Source organism: Anguilla rostrata, chromosome 16 (genome assembly GCF_018555375.3).
Source record: "Anguilla rostrata isolate EN2019 chromosome 16, ASM1855537v3, whole genome shotgun sequence".
NCBI classification, from domain to species: domain Eukaryota; kingdom Metazoa; phylum Chordata; class Actinopteri; order Anguilliformes; family Anguillidae; genus Anguilla; species Anguilla rostrata.
Window position 1 is genome coordinate 27,646,462 of NC_057948.1, and position 18,267 is coordinate 27,664,728.

Here is an 18,267-nt window from a genome sequence, read left to right on the forward strand (position 1 = left end):
TCATCGTATTATTAGGCCAGTCACGCATGCACAGACGAGCATAATAATGATTCTTTCATAATAACTTAAAGAAAAAAAAATGACAATGGGCTCATTTGCAAGTTGGGGGCCAAGTATCTGCTTCCATCATCAAACAACAGCCCCCCCCCCTCCTCCTGAAACGTAACTTATTTAAAAATAAAACCAAATGGCATTAATAAGGCATTAAAATGAAATGAAATTTGCCAGTGAAATGTTTGAAGGATTGGCGCCGGGGGTGGGGAATTTAAATGGTCCCGCGAGCGTAGGCACCGACGGAAGCTGGTTGAAGGTGAGGAATATTTCAAATAAGAATAATATCATCATGAAACAATTTGCAACCTTATAGGTCTGTGCGTGCAGACGGCTTTCACGAAGCTCCAGATGACACAATACAAATGCCCCGGTCCTCCCGCTCAGAAGCCCGTGCCTGATATTTCATCTTTGTCGTTTTATTAAAGATTTAAACAGTTTTGCATCTGCAACACATACATACCAGCCAATTTTCCCTGACGTGCATTTAGACCAGCGGAGGTTTCAAGATCAGAGTGAGTGGGAGGGGGCAGCTGCTAAGATGCTCTTTTATTATATTAATACGTAAAAATTCAATAAATGTAAAGGATGGTTTTTTTTTTTAGGATTGAATGTAGTAAGGGTTATGCATTAGATTTAGGGGCTTGTGATTCTGACATGTATGCAAACACTGGAAGTAAAATAACTGTGGTAGGGAAAAACCCTCTGACACCATCCTGAGACTATTAGCATTAGGAGACTCATGGTTTTCTCCACAAGTGCTGCAATGTTTAGTAATGAGCTAATTAATACGTAATGTACAGTAACTGCTTTAAGGATGAAAGATTATTGATAATTTTCTTGCTTTTCCTTTCATCTTAATCTTTCCGTCTATTTCTCTTGCTTCTGTCTTCATACGGTTATCTTGCGGCTTCTTTCTCTCCCTTTCCTTCACTTTCCATCTCTGCGGTGGCCATCGATTATTCAGTCATGGAGGTTCCTGTTTTCGAGAGAGACTTTCGGTATCCATCCCTTGTTCCTGACCCTGCCTAACTCCCTCCGCCCCCTCCTTCCTTCCGAACTTTGATGGCAGCATCAATATCCATGTCACTGGCCTGACATTGGCCAACCTACATCAATAAACATTTCGGAAAATAAGATTTTTCTCGGACTGAATAATTTATAGTGGATGATTAGCAGCCATATTTTGTAGAAACCCAATCCGGCGCGGAGGATCTTGTTGCTTGTATGTTTGTCTTGGATCTTTAAAAAAAGAGACACTTTCCTCATTCTGACATGGGACCGCTGGCATTGCCGGAGCAATGCAATACCTTGACTGAAGATCGTCTGGTTCGCTGGCCCTGGGAACCTGGCCCTGTCACAGCCAGCTGCACCCCCCCCAAACCGTGTCTGACGCGGCCGACCGGACCACCGGTCTGAAAGTGAAGAGTTTACTCCAGAAGCCGTCATCGTCACTAGAAACATTGCACTGCGACCCTCCGCGCCAGAGTGACTGTTTATCAGCGCCAGCATGGCCTCTGAACTGATGTTGACATTGGTTTCAACATAGCCTTTCAGTTTGTAGAAATCCATATTTTACTGGCAGCTTCCTGTTTATGTACATTGTATTACATATCTGTTTAATACTGTTCCGTTATTTTAAATCTTTCAGTTGCTTGAAAGAATTTCATAGCAAAAAAAGAAAAAAGAAAAATGCATTAAAAAATATGTGTTTTTATAATCCTTGTCTATCCCTTATTGTCAAATTTCAAATAGATTGCTTTTTCAGTGTGTTTAACCTGGAGTTATCAAGGGAAAGTAATTATTACAAGAAGGGAGGCATGCCTGCCTGTGTGTATGTGAGCCTGTGTGTGTGTTTGTGGTTGGGTCGGAATATATAGAAGACATATTGCTGCTTTTTTAATATTTAAGTCAATCATGCTGTTCTCATAATACTATATATTATGATGTGCAGTTAAACTTTTCTTCTTAAGTTTTCTTATGAGATCACACCTCAACTAACATACAGTGCTTCTCCATAATTTCATACTAAGAAAATTGCTTTTTGGTATGGTTTGCTATAGTAGTTAAAATCACAACAATGCTTTTCTGGAGATTTAGAGATATTCTTCTATCCTACTTAACAACGCCCCTGTCTACAACCCTAAAGTAATTAGTTGGGTGTGATGTGTCTGTATGACAACATTATTAATGCGTTTTTTTCACTCGCTTTACTGAAGCGTGTGCCTCCACTGCAAGGGTGCTAACAGACATGATTATAGAGTTATGGATGACAGGTAGAGAAAGTGGTATGTTTCAACTAATGAGTTCCATAACCAATAATACAGTTATACACCTGTTTTAATGAAAGAGGCTGACCTCATGCTTTTCTCCCTCATATCTTCATTCATTGAAATGGAGTGCTGAAATGTTTTCTTCTTTTTCCGTTGTCATAATTTCCCAGTCTTTGCAGCTTTTGTTTTCATCCCCTCTTTTATTGAAGGACTTGGCATATCATGAAATATTTTGCACAGTGTCCTTTGATGAATTACATTACAGTTCCGTTTTTTTAAAAATTATTCTTTGTTATGGCAACTGCAATTAATAGTGTCCTAGCTTCAAAGGAATACCTGCTTATATTTTCCATAAGCCTCTGAAAAATCTAATTAACGGTGCAACAATCAGCAACACAGCGTGATGCGCTGGAGAAACATTCAATTTAAGAGTAATTTGAAAAAGTGGAAGGGGGTGGGGGTGGGGTGGGGGGGGGGGTGGGGAGAGGCATATGTACTTTTCAGAGGCGTTTTTAGGTGCCGTGCGCTGCGAGTTCTTCCGGAGTTGGCTGAGGACGGACTGTGCATGCAGAGGCAGACAAAGGCTGGAAGCTTCAGCCTCTGCCCAGGAGAATTATCCCCGAATAAAAAGTCAAGTCGTTGTTGTTGTCCTGCTCTGCGCCCCTCCCCTTTGTGTGAGGCGGGCGAGTGTGGTGTGTGTGTGTCTTGAACTTCTCATCATGGTGGGGGGGGAGGGGGGTGGGAGGGTGTGTAGGGGGCTACTGTTCATTAGCACAGTAAGAATGCCTGGAGGCCTTAGAGAGCAGGGAATGGTGGGGTGGTGAGGGGAGTTGGGGGGGTGGGGGGGGGTGTTATATGGAAATTGACCAGTCCGCTGTAACTGTTCCTCTAGTGTAGGCCTTTGAAGTGAGCTGTTCAACACTGCAGCTGTCTTTGTTCTTAGTAATTGCCTAAATGATCTCTGCGGAGGCGAGGGGGCCGCAATACGAGTGAACTAATCCAGGGCAACCCACTGCTTCCACAGAGAGCCTTTCTCTCTGCCGATCCCCCTGCCCGCCCACCCCGCCGTCCTCCGGCCCTCTCCTCCATTCTGCTCGGGCTCTTTTACGAGCCTCGCACAGCCGGGGGCCGGGCGTGTGGAGGGGGTTTGGGGGGGGGTGGGGGGTAGAGGGGGGGTTTGTGCTCGTTGTTGGGGTGAAGGTTGTGCATGTTCCCGAAGCTTAGCCGCACGCTTAACCGCCCCTTCTTCCCATTGATATGGAAATAAACGGCAACTCCATTTGCAAATCATGGAGGAATAATTAGTCCAGAGCACTTAGCAACAACAACAATAATACACGCCTCTGATCCAGCCTGAGCTGCCCTCTCTTTGTCATTTAACCTGCTGCTGGCAATCGTACAGCCCCCTTGTGATTGAGAGGGGGGGTGGTAGTGGGGGGGGGGGACTTCATGTACAGTGCGGGGCTGCTGGAGCTCCCCCAGAAGACAAGCGCAGAACAGAGCAGCCCCTTTACGAGACTCGAGTAGTCAGCGGGAAGGTTGGGGCGCCGGGGTCGGGTTTCGGAAGCGTTAATCCCAAGAACCCGAGTTCAGGCCCTGAAGGGGAGACGCAAACCTTCAGTGGAGTTCAAACGCAGCGAGCTCAGGTCGGCCGTGGGGCCGAAAGCCCAGACCGTCTGGGCGAGAGAGAGAGAGAGCGAGAGACAGAGAGAGAGAGAGAGAGCTTCTGAAATATGCAGCTGTGGGTGCTCCCCGTCGCCGAGCGGACCCGCAGAAATCTCTTCGTTATGAGAATGCGATTCGGTGGCGTTTGGCTGGGAATTGGCGCGATGGGACGGCGAATCCAGCCTGTGCGCTGCACATAAAGGGCTTCACGGGGGGCGCGTGACATATCAGCGCTCTGATGCCAGGGGTAATGAAGAGGCCCCCTCCCAGTGTCCTGGGACAGGGGCAGTGGAGGGGTATCAGGTAGACTGAGGTCCCTTATAAAAGCGGCCCCTATGAATTATAAATCATAGGCCACTGGAGCCACAGCTTGTGGGATCGGGGGGGCATGTTCCCGGAACAAAGGACTGAGGCAGGAGGGGGTTGGAGAGGGAGGGGGGTTTAGGGGACGGTAAAGGACAGGAGACTTGATTAGTTTTTTGTTGTTGTTAGCGGGTGGGAGCTCTTTTAATCCTTTTAAGTTAATGCGTGCATCCCCGGGTTCCGTCTCTGCTCTTCCTGGGCAGACATCCATTCTGGTGCTGCCTGGGCAGACGTCCATTCTGGTGCTGCCTGGGCAGACGTCCATTCTGGTGCTGCCTGGGCAGACGTCCATTCTGGTGCTGCCTGGGCAGACGTCCATTCTGGTGCTGCCTGCGCAGGCCTCGGCAGTAATGAGAGCCTGGCTAACGTGCGGCGTGTGCGCAGCGGATCGGGGCTGCTGTGCTGCTGTCTCTACCCCGGGAGCAAAAGCAGCGAGGGAGCACCAGAATGCGTGGCCATGTTATTATCAATTATTTTTATTTTTTTTGAAATATTTTACCATTGCTTTTGTTCTGTGTGGTGAAAACCTGTGCATCAGGTAAGGAGACAGTGGATGCGTTTTGATGGTGCTGAAGTACTGACCGTACCTCGCTGTGTGTGTGAAGTACTGACCGTACCTCGCTGTGTGTGCCGCTCTCTCTGTGCTTTTTGTGGTGTGAGAGAGTCTACCGGCCGGTCCCGTTTTTTTACCATGTGAGACGGGCGCTCGAGGGTGCTGGTCCGTGTGAACGGGGTGGGCACTCCTGGTCCGGCTGAGGGCTCCGGCGCCCCCCCCCCACCCCCCCCCCCCCACACCCCTCCTTGGGCAGCGGGTGCCGGCCTGCCCGGGTCGCCAGCGATTGAATGGAAATATTGTTTTTTTGGCCGTGCTGATGAAAGGTTGATTGATACGGTGTCAGGCGCTCTGTGATGGATTAAATTGTGTGTGCAGACGGCTGTGGCCCTGGCCAGTCATGGCTGTTGCTGCCTCTCCGTGAGCCTCCTCCGCGGCGGCTTTAAGAAAATTTGATTTTCGCAGCTCAGAAGCACCAGGCAGCCCCTTTCTCCCTGCTGCCTGACTTCCATTTAGTTTGAGAGTGCACAAGTGATTCTTTATTGGATGAAATCGGCGCTGGATTGGATAAAGTGTTAGAGCGCTGAGCCATCTATCACTACCACCGCCCAGCTCCCGTTTCGTCTTAAAAGAAAAGAATGAAAGCAAAAGCAAAAAAAAAAAAATAGGCAGCTCATAGGATGTCAGAGGTCTAAAAATTAGCTGCGGAGCACCAAAGGCCTCTAGTTATCTTCGTTCCCTGACGTCTAAGCAGGTTTTTTTCGGCTAAGTGCATGAACACCCTTCCGTGGAGATCTGGTCCTGCCTTGTGGGGCCAGCATGTTTGTCAGGAGCCCAGGAAGGACCGTGGTCACCCATCCTGAGCTGAAAATGTGCTCAAAGCCCCACCGTCATATTTAGGCTTCTTTATCCCTTCCGTTACTGACATCCTGCCATCTTAAAAGATTTACCTGACTGCTCTCGCCCCTCTCCTTGCTCCTCCAGATCATTTAAATGTCACCCCAGGTCTGACAAACTGACCGCGCTGGCTGCCTTCCACCGATTCTGCCAGTCAAACACATTGGTAGCCCTGACAATTGTTTGGATTTGGCCGTCTCCTGTTTTTTTAAACAGCGGCCTCGATGCCCGCCTCCTCTGCTTTGCGCCAAGCTTTGCAGGGCATAGATTTAGCTCTGGGCAGTGCTACTTTGCCAAGGAAATACAAAGGATGGGAAGAAAAAGAGAATGGGAATTATTTAAAGGGGCAGACCCCAAAAGCATTTCTTTCTGTCATCAATAATGCATTTTAAAACGCGCTTCAGATGATATAAATGTGTGCAAAGGCAGACTCCTTTTCTGACCCTTTATCCCTAAAATGGCTTTCTGGCTACAGTGTCCTGAGGCAGTACGAACCCGCCAGGCTTTCCCCTTAATAAATCATGACAGAGATGGAGCAGCACTTATCAGCTCGGCCAAAATGCTCTAATGAGTCCGGGGAGCAAGCCTGAGCAAACTCCCAGAAATATTTTATTACGAGTATTTAAACATACTGCAACCACTCAGAGATGGATAACCGCCTATTAGGGTTCTGAATGATAGCTCTGTCGCGGAGGAGTCGGGAGGGGACGGCGCGCGGCGGGGCCGCTCGCGTTGCTGGGGCAAGCGGCGGTCTGAAACGGGGTCACCAAGCTAGCGGCTGTGGGTCGGTTTCCCTGTATCAGCTCTGACTGCTACAGTGCCGGTCACCCCACCCCACCCCCTCACCTGCTGGAACAGAGTGCACACACCTGAAACGACCACTTCCGCGTGGCCTCTGAGCGTTTTCTGTTTCTTATTTTTTGTACAAATGAAGGCCTTCTCCACCGCTTTGATGTTCTAATAATGTTATTTGTGCAAACTATGAATTGACGGAGGGTAGGAATCCTTTATGAATCCAAATGACTTATTCCAGTAATTTGTTGTTGTTGTTGTTTGCTGTTATGTATGGGAAATCCGTCGCTGTGCCTGTGGCAGGCCTTACAGTGTGGACGGTGAGGATCCCCACCTCAGGACTGTGATTTGGAGAGATTCATATTCCTTTCCTCGTCCTCTTATTGGCTACCCTTATGAAAAATAAATTAAATTAAATTTGCATTTTCACATGTGAAAATCACACTTGTGAATTAAAATATTCCCATGTGAAAAGAAAATGTCACAAGTGAACTGGACATTTTTACATGTGACTGACTTTTTCAAATGTGAACTGCAATTTTCACATGTGAAAACAAAACATCTGACTTGATATAGCATAGGTTGCCTTTTCCTGCTTTCATCTTATACGTGGGATTATTCTTATAGTTCACATGTGTACTCTTCACATGTTGGGTGTTCACATGTGATTTCTGAACATGTGATTTTTTTGTAAGGGTAGCCATATTTTAATACGAGTGGGCAGTGTTTTTTTCTGTATCTTTATCTGAAAAATCAAGTGGAGAGGCCAGCAGAACTTTCTGAACAAAGGTGAATGTAGGGTTGAAATTGTATGCTGAAAATCATAATTACTGTCATGAAAAATAAATTAACAGAAAAGATACTGTTCAAGCCTTTCCACAAAATTCTGATCTCTCTGTAAATCTGCAAAACTGTTACTGTCAATCTATAATTTTTGAACTGGCAATTTTTGAACTAATTTTTGAACTGGCAAAGCAACAATAGCTCTAAAGTTTCATTTTTGGAATCTATATTTTTAATGTCAGTCACTGCCAAGCTCAGGATGAACAGATATCTAAAGTGAAGACAAATTACATTTCATTAGAATATGGGAGCAAAGTCTTTTTTTTTTATTGCTCTTGCCTGTTTGAGAATGATCTCCAATAGTTCAGCTGATCATCAGCATTTTCTATCAGAGGACTGTTGGGTCCTTGTTAATTGAACATAATCACGTGATCATTATTTGTACTTAATTGTCCTTGTGTCATCACGATAAAGAGACAAGCTGACTGGACACTGTACTTTTATACATGTCTGTTTGCAATACTGGCTTGATAGTTACTAGTTTACACATAATGTACGTTTTTTATATGAACTGTTAGATGAACATGTCTTAAAAACAAGCTTCTACTTTGTTCAGTAAAGGTGCTGTCAAAAGATCCCTGAGACTCATCGTCATAAATGGAAATTGTATAAAGCATGGACATAAGTTTGTTCTAAAAAAAAGTCTCAAAAGTCACATTTATTTATTAATTTAATGTTTTATCTCATTAGTCATAGAGGTGGTTGGACACAGTTGTTAAAATTATTTGACCTCTTTAATGTCAAACCTGGTGAAAATGAAGAAAGAAAGTCTGTTAGGGCCTTTGTATCAGCAGTTTGTCTTTGAGGAGGCATTACAAGCCTCACCAAAGTTCACTGATGTAGCAGAATGAGATGGATTGAGCAATACCTCAGTATCTAACAGCGAATCTCAGTTTTATGATGTCTTGCATGCTATTCTGAAGGACATAAGAACTGTTGTGCAGATATGCAGTAACATATGCAGATTGTACACAACTGGCAATGTTCCCATGCAACATTCTAAACATACCACAAACCTACATGTATTGTGAGCCATAGCAACCGTACTGAGCGTTGCTGTATTGATGAAGTTGTGGGACCCCTGTTCTCTTTCTCCAGGCTCACAGTGTTTGTCTCCGAACACATCCTCATTCTGCTTGCATAGCAACAGCTTTCTTTTAAGACGGGAATATGACAGTTATGCCATGAATGTCCTGCTTTTCAAATCTGAGCCCCATTGAACATTTGTGGGATGAGCTGGGTTGGCGTATTGCATCTGGGGCTTAGAAGTCAGTGAATAGGCACGTGCTTGTCCATGCTGTGCAAGAGGGATGGAACAAAGTCCCTCAAGACAGCATCCAAAATCTGGTACAAACCATGGGTCTAATGGCAACCGCTCACAGTACGCAATTTCTTGTTAAGTGTCAGCGACAAGTGTTAACCAGGACGTTTTATTTAAACCACCCTTAGTGAGATACCTTTGTCACTTCTGTTCAATGAACTGACATCTGCTATGTGTGATTTTGCCCATTTCCCGACAGGAACCTTGTGAATTTTGAACAAATAAGTGAAATTGTTGGTATAAAAACTCCAGATGGTGAGAAACAGTGTACTGACCAGTGAACAGTGGGAGTCCCCTTCAGGCAAAGCAGATTCCCTCCTTTGTGGTTTTCTGTCTGTATTTTCACCAAACTTAAGATTCAACAGGCGAAATTACCTATTCATCTACGCTTAACTACTTGAATGACTAATGAGGTGATGTAGTGGATTTATGCTACAGTCAAAGGTACGAAAAACATTTAATCAATCTTAAGAATCCATATGCTTTATTTCTCTAAAAACACATTCATTAATAATGATGCGTTTCTTTTTATGCTCAGTATATCATTTTTTAACAAGTTGGGAAATTGCTTAGACCTCTGCAACAAAGAGATAATGAGAGAATGAACACTGACAGTACTAATAAAAGGTAAGAAAGTCTCTCTCATTCCCTTTTATGTTTTGAACATCTTTAAATCTGAGGGAAAGTAAGAAAAAAAAATCATTACTGGCTTATTTCATCTGACTCTTTCTTCACAAGTATTGAAACACTGGACTGATTGAAGATGACTAAAAATCCAAAAGCAATTGAGGCATTTCTTGGCTTTTTTCTTTAACTTTTATTTTTAATGGAATGCCTGCCCCGAGCTCATTTGCTTGTGAATATGCTCTGCAGTTTAACCCAATAAGAAAAAGAGTGGAGTGGGGACGGAAACAGAAGGAAGAAAAGGAGGGGTAATCGGAGAAAGATTTTAATCTCAATAATTCATGAAGCGGTCCCTCAGTCCTTTTCTCCTGCCTGCTATTTGATGAAGAAACAGGCTTATTTGGCGGCGTAGCGGGTAAACGTGAGGACCTGGGGAGCCATGTAGATTTTTGCCCCCTGATAAGGGGAAGTACAAGTCACAGAGCGGCGGGGCACTGAAGCGCCATTACTCAGCCCGAGCAGAGCGCAGCCTAAACAGAAACAAAGGTGGAGCGGCAGGAAGGGCCCAGGGGAAGGGGACGGGGGAATCATCAGAGATTGTACACAGATTGTGTGCTTTGGGTCGCGGGTTTCGGAGGTTGTGAATATTTAAAAATCTGCTTTGGGGTGGGGGGTGGTGGGGGGGGGGGGGGTTGATTTAATAACGGTTGTTCTGCTGCTTTGGTTACAGGTTACTAAGAGCTTTTTTTTTTCTTCTGCAGCCCACAGAGAAATGCTCTCGCTCGGTGCACATGTGCGTCTCTTGCTCCGTATTTGGAAAGGCTGTGTTACTGCTACTGCATTATCAGTTGTCATTACCGTTATTATAATCTGTGTGCTGTTTGTCCTTTGGGAGGCATCAGTAATGTTTTTCAATGAGGAACGGTCTGTGCATATTTAAAAGCTTTGTGCCAAATGTTGAAAGTTAAAGGCAACTACTGTGTGAAATCATATTCGCATGACTGGGTGCGGAGGAGGAAGGTGGAGAAACGACTGAAACGGAGAAATATGACTTTCTTCTCTTAAGTTTCTTGCCAGTTTTTTTGTGTGTGGCAGTGCAGCCATTGTAATCCACCGCCCCTTGGGGGTTTGACCCTCAGACAAAAAGGAGGCAGCCAAACAGCCGGGACGGCCAGCAGCACCTTCGCAGATTAGCAATCGCACCCTGGGATCTGCGCAAACGTGTCGACACCGTGTCTGACGGCCCCGGTCCGCGCTAATGCTTCGGGTATCGATCAGTTACCTGCGGCCCCACGCGCGGGGTGAGGAGAGCGGTGTTTAATCTGGGGCTGATTGCTGTTGTCGATGACGACGGGATAGCGACCCTGTCTGTCTGTCTGTTTGTTTGTGAGATCGAGGGTTCAGCGGAGGTCAGGGGCCCTCCCTCCCATCTGGTGCCCTGGGAGTCAAGTTCAGCTGCGGGGTCTGGGCCGTCTGGACCCGGCATCCATCTGCATATATCTGCATATAGGGGCAGGAAACTGGGGAGGGGGGTTATGTGGGATAAATGACACTTTATTCATTTTCAGACAATTTTATATAATTCTGTATGAGTTAAGTTCAGTTTAAACCAAAACAAAAAATTATTGTGTTTGTGTGTCCTGTAAATGATTAGACAGACAGGCAGTAAACGGCAGTTATCATGCAAATACTGATTTTTGTCATAAAAATCGTAAAAATCACGGACCAAATAAACCAAAGCATTGTAAATATTGAACCATATAACCAAAGTCCAATGGTAACTGTTCATTCAGCACCAAATCTCATGTTGGACATTCAGTGAAGCAAATGTTTCTTTAAAAAACAAAAAAAAACAAAAATGCTGCTGTTCTGTTTTTCTCTGTGGATTTTTTTAGATTCACTTTCTATAACATTTTTCAGACTTTGATTTAAAATCAAATGTAGGTCTTTTAAATCAAAAACAAATTTAGCAATGACTGCGTTTGTTCGGTTTGCCTCAAGGTTAAAGGAAAGCCGTGCTGCTGTTGATATTAGCAGATCATATGGGTGAATATTTATTGCCTATTGTCTGTGATCTTGGCCCTCTCAGAGGTAGACTTTTGACCCTTGTTATTTTGCATCCTGATTCCAGCTGCTGCTTAATATCATGCATTAGAATACAGAGCAGGTGCTGAAGGGCTGACAATGACTGCAAAAGCAGTTCTGAGACGCTAAACCTTTTAAAAGTGGCAAGCATATTTTTAAAAAAATGCACACGTGATATAATATTTAAAAAAAAATCAATTGCAGAACATTATTATTTTTTTCTTTGGACCCACAGTTCATTTGCTGTAACATAAGCCTAACCCAATTTGAGGCGCCTGAGTGCTGGTCAGTGTGCGTGTCCCTGGGCCAGACAAAGCGCCCTGCTCCCTGGCCGTCCCCCGCCACCGCACAGGCCTGGCAGCATGTGTGCGCCTGTGATCAATCTCACGTGGATCAGTCATGGTGTCAGAGTGGCAGTGGCTCTGACTCCTGCTCCTCTGTCTGTCTCTCTCTCTCTCTCTGTGTCTGTCTCTCTCTCTCTCTCTCTCTCTCTCTCTTCCTCTCCCTCATGTCCTCCCTCTCATCCCTCTGGCTCAGTGGGAAGGCTGGGCCGGACTGAGCCCGGACCGTACGTCCTGCTGTTGGATAATTACTGGAACCAAGACTGGATCTCTGATCACGAGGAGAAAATGAGACAAAACAAGGTATTACCTTTAATTCTGTGTCACCAGATGTGACAGAGCTGCTGACAATATCCATCAAAATCTGATGACAGTCTCTCTCTCCCTCTTCCCCTCTCTCTTTTTCCCACACTTTCTCAGTCTCCCTCTCCATCTCTCTCTCACTCACTCACTCTCTCTCTCTCTCTCACGCTCTCTTTCAGTCTTTCATTCACCTTCTCAGTGAATGTTAGACTCTCCCTCTGCTCAGTTCAAAGTTTACCCAATAGGTCACAACATTTGAGAATGATTGTTTTTGGATTAGATTTGGATTTTACTGTTCCAGTTTTCTACCATGTTGTTGGAAACATTAGTATTAATTCAGGAGAGTAGTTTTGATTTCTTGAATTACTAAGATGTGTTATTTCATAGTTGTGCGCACTTCCTGTCCTTGGTCTGGTGTTTTGCTTCTGTTGCTGCATCGGTGTGTTGCTTCATTGAAAATGAAATGTGGCAAATTCCATTATTCAACTGTTTGTACTGTTCTTGTATCTGTTAGAAAATGTGATCATCTGTAATTTCTGTGTTGCTTGTTTAAGTATGTTCTAACTGATAGGTTGAAAAAGAGCCAGTGGTATTTTAAGAATTATAGAGAATATGAGAGAAAAACATTTAATTGTATTTAATGAAACTGAATTCATTTTCTTGTATAACAGCAAGTATTTCTGACTTCTCATTGATTCAATGGTCATCAGGCTTGACTTGTGATTGGAGGTTCCTTAGTCAGGTTTAATGTCATGTGATGTAACTGCTTGTAAAATTTGGGTGCTTCTCTGCTGTGACAGCACCAGTTACATTGCAAACACAGAGTTTTAGCAAATCCTTTCACCGGTTTCTAAAGCACTTTAACAAAACACACGGACATGTTTCTCATTTCAAATTATGTTACATATGTTATTCCTTGCAGTGTTGGCTGTGATATGTTCATTCTGATGTTCTCTGGCTGCTTTGTAAACTGTCTCTGATTGTACTGGAATTTTATCACAGGCATTTAGTTCTTCTTGATCTACAGGTCAGGTCTGACCATAAGATCCCTCAGTATTGACATGTTACAATACAAGTTAACAACTCACAAGCAAAAGTTTCTACTAAATGTCACTGGCTTCCCCAGGTGAAAAGAACATTTTGAAAGGGCAGGGGGACAGAGTACTTTTGTTTATGTGAAAATATTGGAGAAGTGCACCTTTTCAGAGTGTATGAGGATGTCTATCTTAAATGTGAACAGCAGTAACACAAATAGGGACAAGTTATTATTTATTATTAAAATGCATAATTACTTTTAATGTCCACTAGTCAAATTCTATTCTTGCGCTCTCAAAGGGAGATGATACCAGCGATGTTCTGAACTGGTTTTGTACTTAATTCACCAATAGCTGCCCTAGGTCCAAAAGGTTAATGGCTATCAGATTAACCTCCTTGCATTATCTTCCAAATAGCCAGCAACATATGATAACCTATAATCAATAGTAACAATTATCTGTCATGCTGAACCTGATGTTAGTGACCTGTTTCTCATGAAGAGAATCTCTGGAAATGGGATCTGTTTCCTTGTGTGACTCTGATTTCATTAGTAAGCACTTCCGTTAGTCAGTAGTCAGTACTCTGTCAGGACTCTCTCTCTCTCTCTCTCTCTGTCCATCTCTGTCTGTCTGTCTCTCTGTCTCTCTCTCTCTCTCACACACACACACACACACACAAGGTGTTTCAGTTCAGTCAGACTAATGGTTCACACTCTGTTATCCAGGGCTACCATATTTTTCATTTTTGAATTATTTACTGTGTACAATTTTGTTCATATACTTGCAAATTGTAAATTCTTTGCAGAATTCTTTTTTTTTTTTTGTTGGCTAATCAGTGATCTGTATTTTCATTTACATAACTATGCTTCGATAAGAAGACATCAATAACATGGTTAGAACTAATAGTGTTAAACATTAATGTTGCTAACGCATACCTGATTATTCCTGTTTGTAACAACAGAATAAACATCATGAATAAGTTAGTAATTACAAGGAAATAGGATTATTTTTGTCTACAACTATTTAACCTTGTAACGGGTTTTGCATTGTTTTATAATTTGGTCTATTCTAGTTTTTGTGCTGATTATTTGGTATGGTCTTTTATTGCCATAAATAGTACACCCCTGTGCATCCAGGGGAATCGATCCACTTTTCTTCTTTTTATGTTACAGTGGTTATCAATGGATACTGGACTAATTCTGTCCCGCTTGCATTGTTGTGTGTCCATGCACTGCAGTTTTTCAACGTGATTCTGCATGTTTGTATCATTATTGATGTGTCCTGTGGTCTTTTTTCTGGTTCCTTCTCTAGCAGGGCTTCTTTTATGGCCAGTCCTCCCCATTTGCTATTCCACTGCTCACAGTGATGGTCCAGCTGTTCATTTCACATTTTTCATAACAAGATAGCCTCTTATCTGACTTTTTTTTTTTGAACACAAGCCAGTCATGGAAATTTTAAAATAGAAGATATTTTTTCAACAGGTTTTTTTCCCCTCTTCTTTCCCTGTGGGCATTGCATTCTCTCTCATTAAACACCATCTAGACTCATGCTCCACTCCTTGCTGTGACTTCTCTCTTCTGACATGCAATGTGTACATCAGCCCCGGCCTCTCTCTCTCTCTCTCTCTCTCATTTTTATTTTTTATTTTTTTATAATGTTAGGATTGATGACATAGTAAACCATTTTATTTTCAACTTTCAGTCAGAGAATGACTTCGGCAGAGCCATTTTCCCTCCCTTTTCTACTTATAAAGACTTGCTTGATAAAAGGCGTTTGTCAGTAATGACCACTGCAATCACACAGTGGTTACTGAAATTTCAGTCTTCCCAATTTAGTGATTTGGGCAGGCAAACACTTCTCCCCTTGTCACTTTGTGGAGTATACATTTCTAGTGTCTGAAAAGCCTCTTGAAACAACTAGGAAAGTTTGTTAGATAGTGATCTGTAGCATCATTTCAGCTTTAGAAAATACCAATTTCAAAGAGGCCCACTGCAGTGTAACAATATGGTTGAAGAAAATACTCTCCATAATTCCGCACTTTTATAAAACAACAATTCAGTCTTGTCTCATGTTTGGAGATGTTTTGCTATATTTTGCTGTATTTTGTTTTGCTGCATTTTTTGCACATTAAGATCACATTGAACATTATTTAGTATACTTGGCAGAGTACTAATCTTGCTTTTTGAACCATTTAATGAACAATTATGAGTAAACAAATAAAATACTGGAAAATGAGTAAACAGCTTATGTCCCCTCTCTAATGCCACATAAATATTTATATATTTGGAGTATAGTTATTGTCACTGAAAGATATTACAGATCAATTCATTTAAATGATGTCATGTAACAGCCAAGTCTTAGTATAAGTAATAATTTGGAAAATGGTTTTATATTGTACTGTGTTTGAATAATATCATTATAAACTGAAATGCAATCATTTAACAGTTTTTCCTGCAGCCTTTAGATTTCTTGCTCAAATAACGATGGTATGAGTCAGCCTTTCCCGATTAGTCTTATATCATTATTAATATTTTAAACAACAGTTAGCCTCAAAATATGGGGGCTATTTATGACAGTATTTACCATACTATTACCAATAAGTCTGTTGGTAATAATGATATTGAATTAAAATCAGGTATTTGATTCAATATAAATAATGATATTGAATCAAAAATCATACATTTTTCTTTATTCCTTTTTTCTTCTTGAAAACGTGAAGCTTTTAAATTTACTATCCTACGTTGTTTGTATCCCCCTTTTTTAAATCGTGGTACTGATTTCTTCTACTGCACACCTATATCCTAGTTGTATTCCTATATCACAGGTCAGACATTTTATATAGTGTATGTGCTTTACAGTTGGAGAAAACTAAGTCGATGTTTTAAAATTGCAAATAACGCACGTCGAATTTACATAGTTTCACAGATTATAGTATATACACTGTTTTCAAACGTTAACAGTATACGCGGTTTTTCAGCATCTACTGATGATCAAAAAGTGATTTTCATTGCTAATTACAAACAAATAATAAAGAATCAATATTCGATTAAATTAGAACATTCCCTTTAAATTATTAATATGTTTCAATGATTGTTTCAATGTTTGATCATTCTAGACAATAAAATAGTTTATGTACGCTTAAACAATCCAGTTGAAACCGTTTAATCTTTCATGAGTACAGGTGTTTGAAACCCTTCATATCCTACAGCGTTTCAGAAATCGAAATATTCCTAACAAAAACGAATGAAAACCTGTGTCGTTTTATTTGTTGTTGTTGTTGTTGTTAGTATTATTATTATTATTATTAATGTCGATGTCGTTGTTGTTGTTAGAGAAAGAGAGAAAGCGAGAGAGAGAAAGAGAGAGAGAGAGCACAGAGCGCGCGTGTATGCGTGTGAAGGGCAGGTCAGAGAGTGAAGGTGGCTATTGTGTTGTGGAGCGTTTTTTGCGAACTCTCTACTGGAGACCTTGAACTTTTTGTGGTTTTGGAGTTCGACCGAAAAAACAGTTGCTCACTTGTGAGGCAATAAAATGCACATGCATTTAATGTATCGCCGAGGAAAATCCGCTGTCCTGTTATACCAATACAGTCGGTATCGCCCTGTATTAAGTGATATTCATTACTTTTACTATTAACTTATTGTTATTAGTTATGCACTTTTTATTAAGCCGAAACCCTGTAAAATGTTTGTCCAATTATATATTTTCTGATAATTAGTTTACGGATAAAAATAAATCTAGCGATCATCTTCTTCAACTTCATCATCATCACCATCATCATCATCATCGTCGTCGTCGTCGCCTTGGGTTTCATACCATCCATGAGCTTTATTACAGCTATTTTCATTAGAAAACCACCTAAAATATGATTATGGTTTTTCCTCTGCAGTGACAGCTTCCAGACCTTTCCAGACCCTGGATTTATTGTCACCTTCAGTAGATAACATACAGTAACACAATTATCCATATAAATAGAAGCATGTATGATTTATTTTGCTTTGTCCTCCATGTCCTTGTGGCTTTCTGTAGCCACCACTTTTGGAAATCTATTTTGTTTCATAAACGTTTATTAATAAATTATTAAAAATATATTTAAATGGATATTTTATACCCTGCAGAGATTAATTATATCATACTTTTATTTTTTAAAGTCTGGAGAATGATCATTTTTGTTTGATTTTTAATTGCATTTATTTGCTGTTGTTGAAATACTTATTGATCATGTGGTAGTCCGTTTGAGATTGAATATTTTACTCATTCAAAATGTGGAAGAATCCAGAGATGGCTGAAAAAAAATAACGAATGTAAATAGTCTTGATTAAGCACTGAAAAAAAAACAGTTAAAGCAGCAGACAAGGAGAAACATATAAACATTTTATGAGGCGTTAAATATTTAAGTCATTTTAGAATGCGTCGATAAATGAATGGGTAGAACAGCGAATGGAGTTCATGCCATATGAACCTTTACCTTACTGTTGTGTGGGACAAACGCGACCTGAAACATTCTTACCTGGCATTGTATCACCACGATGTTTATGTTTTGAACATCTATAAAGAGTGACTCTAAAAGAAAATGAATGAAAAGGAAAATATTTCATCCTCCTTTCTGGGTAAATACACGGTCATTTCAAAAGGTCCTCGAGTCAAGCGAATACATTTTGACATAGAATTGGTATTATGCAGAAAGTTTGCCTTTAAATACATGGTTGAGCAAAAAATATATATGACAATTTAACACATTTTTAAAATAAAGAATGATATTTTATTGTTCATTGATTGCTTTTTAAATTAACATAATTATTTTAAGTATAGGACAGGGAGGGATTGCAGTTTATTATTATTATTATTATTATTATTATTATTATTATTATTATTATTATTATGATTATGAGTTGTTGTTGTAGTAGTAATAGTTGTAATTGTAGTAATAGAAGTGGTAGTAGTAGTATTTTATTAGTGAATTATGTTCTGTTAAATGACTCTGACAAATTCCTGAGCACTTGGATACTGTGTAATTAATTCATCCTTTTGAAGAATGATGAAGGCGATTTGTACCTAATTGGTTCAATGAGGTTATGGGTAATTATTACTGCCTAATTGAAACTCTTTAGAAAACGTGGTT

The 18,267-nt window shown here is 41.5% G+C and overlaps 1 protein-coding gene across 2 annotated transcripts in view; it reads left to right on the plus strand.

The window, feature by feature from the left end:
• Positions 1–18,267, plus strand: part of zfhx3b (zinc finger homeobox 3b) — a 394,727-nt gene that overhangs the window by 120,566 nt on the left and 255,894 nt on the right. The window contains exon 5 of one of the 2 annotated variants that reach the window (XM_064312994.1): positions 12,005–12,111. The exons of the other annotated variant lie outside the window; for it this stretch is intronic. The gene's annotated coding sequence lies outside the window, so the exon portion shown is untranslated. The remainder of the gene's footprint in view (positions 1–12,004; positions 12,112–18,267) is intronic. 2 annotated transcript variants of the gene reach the window in all.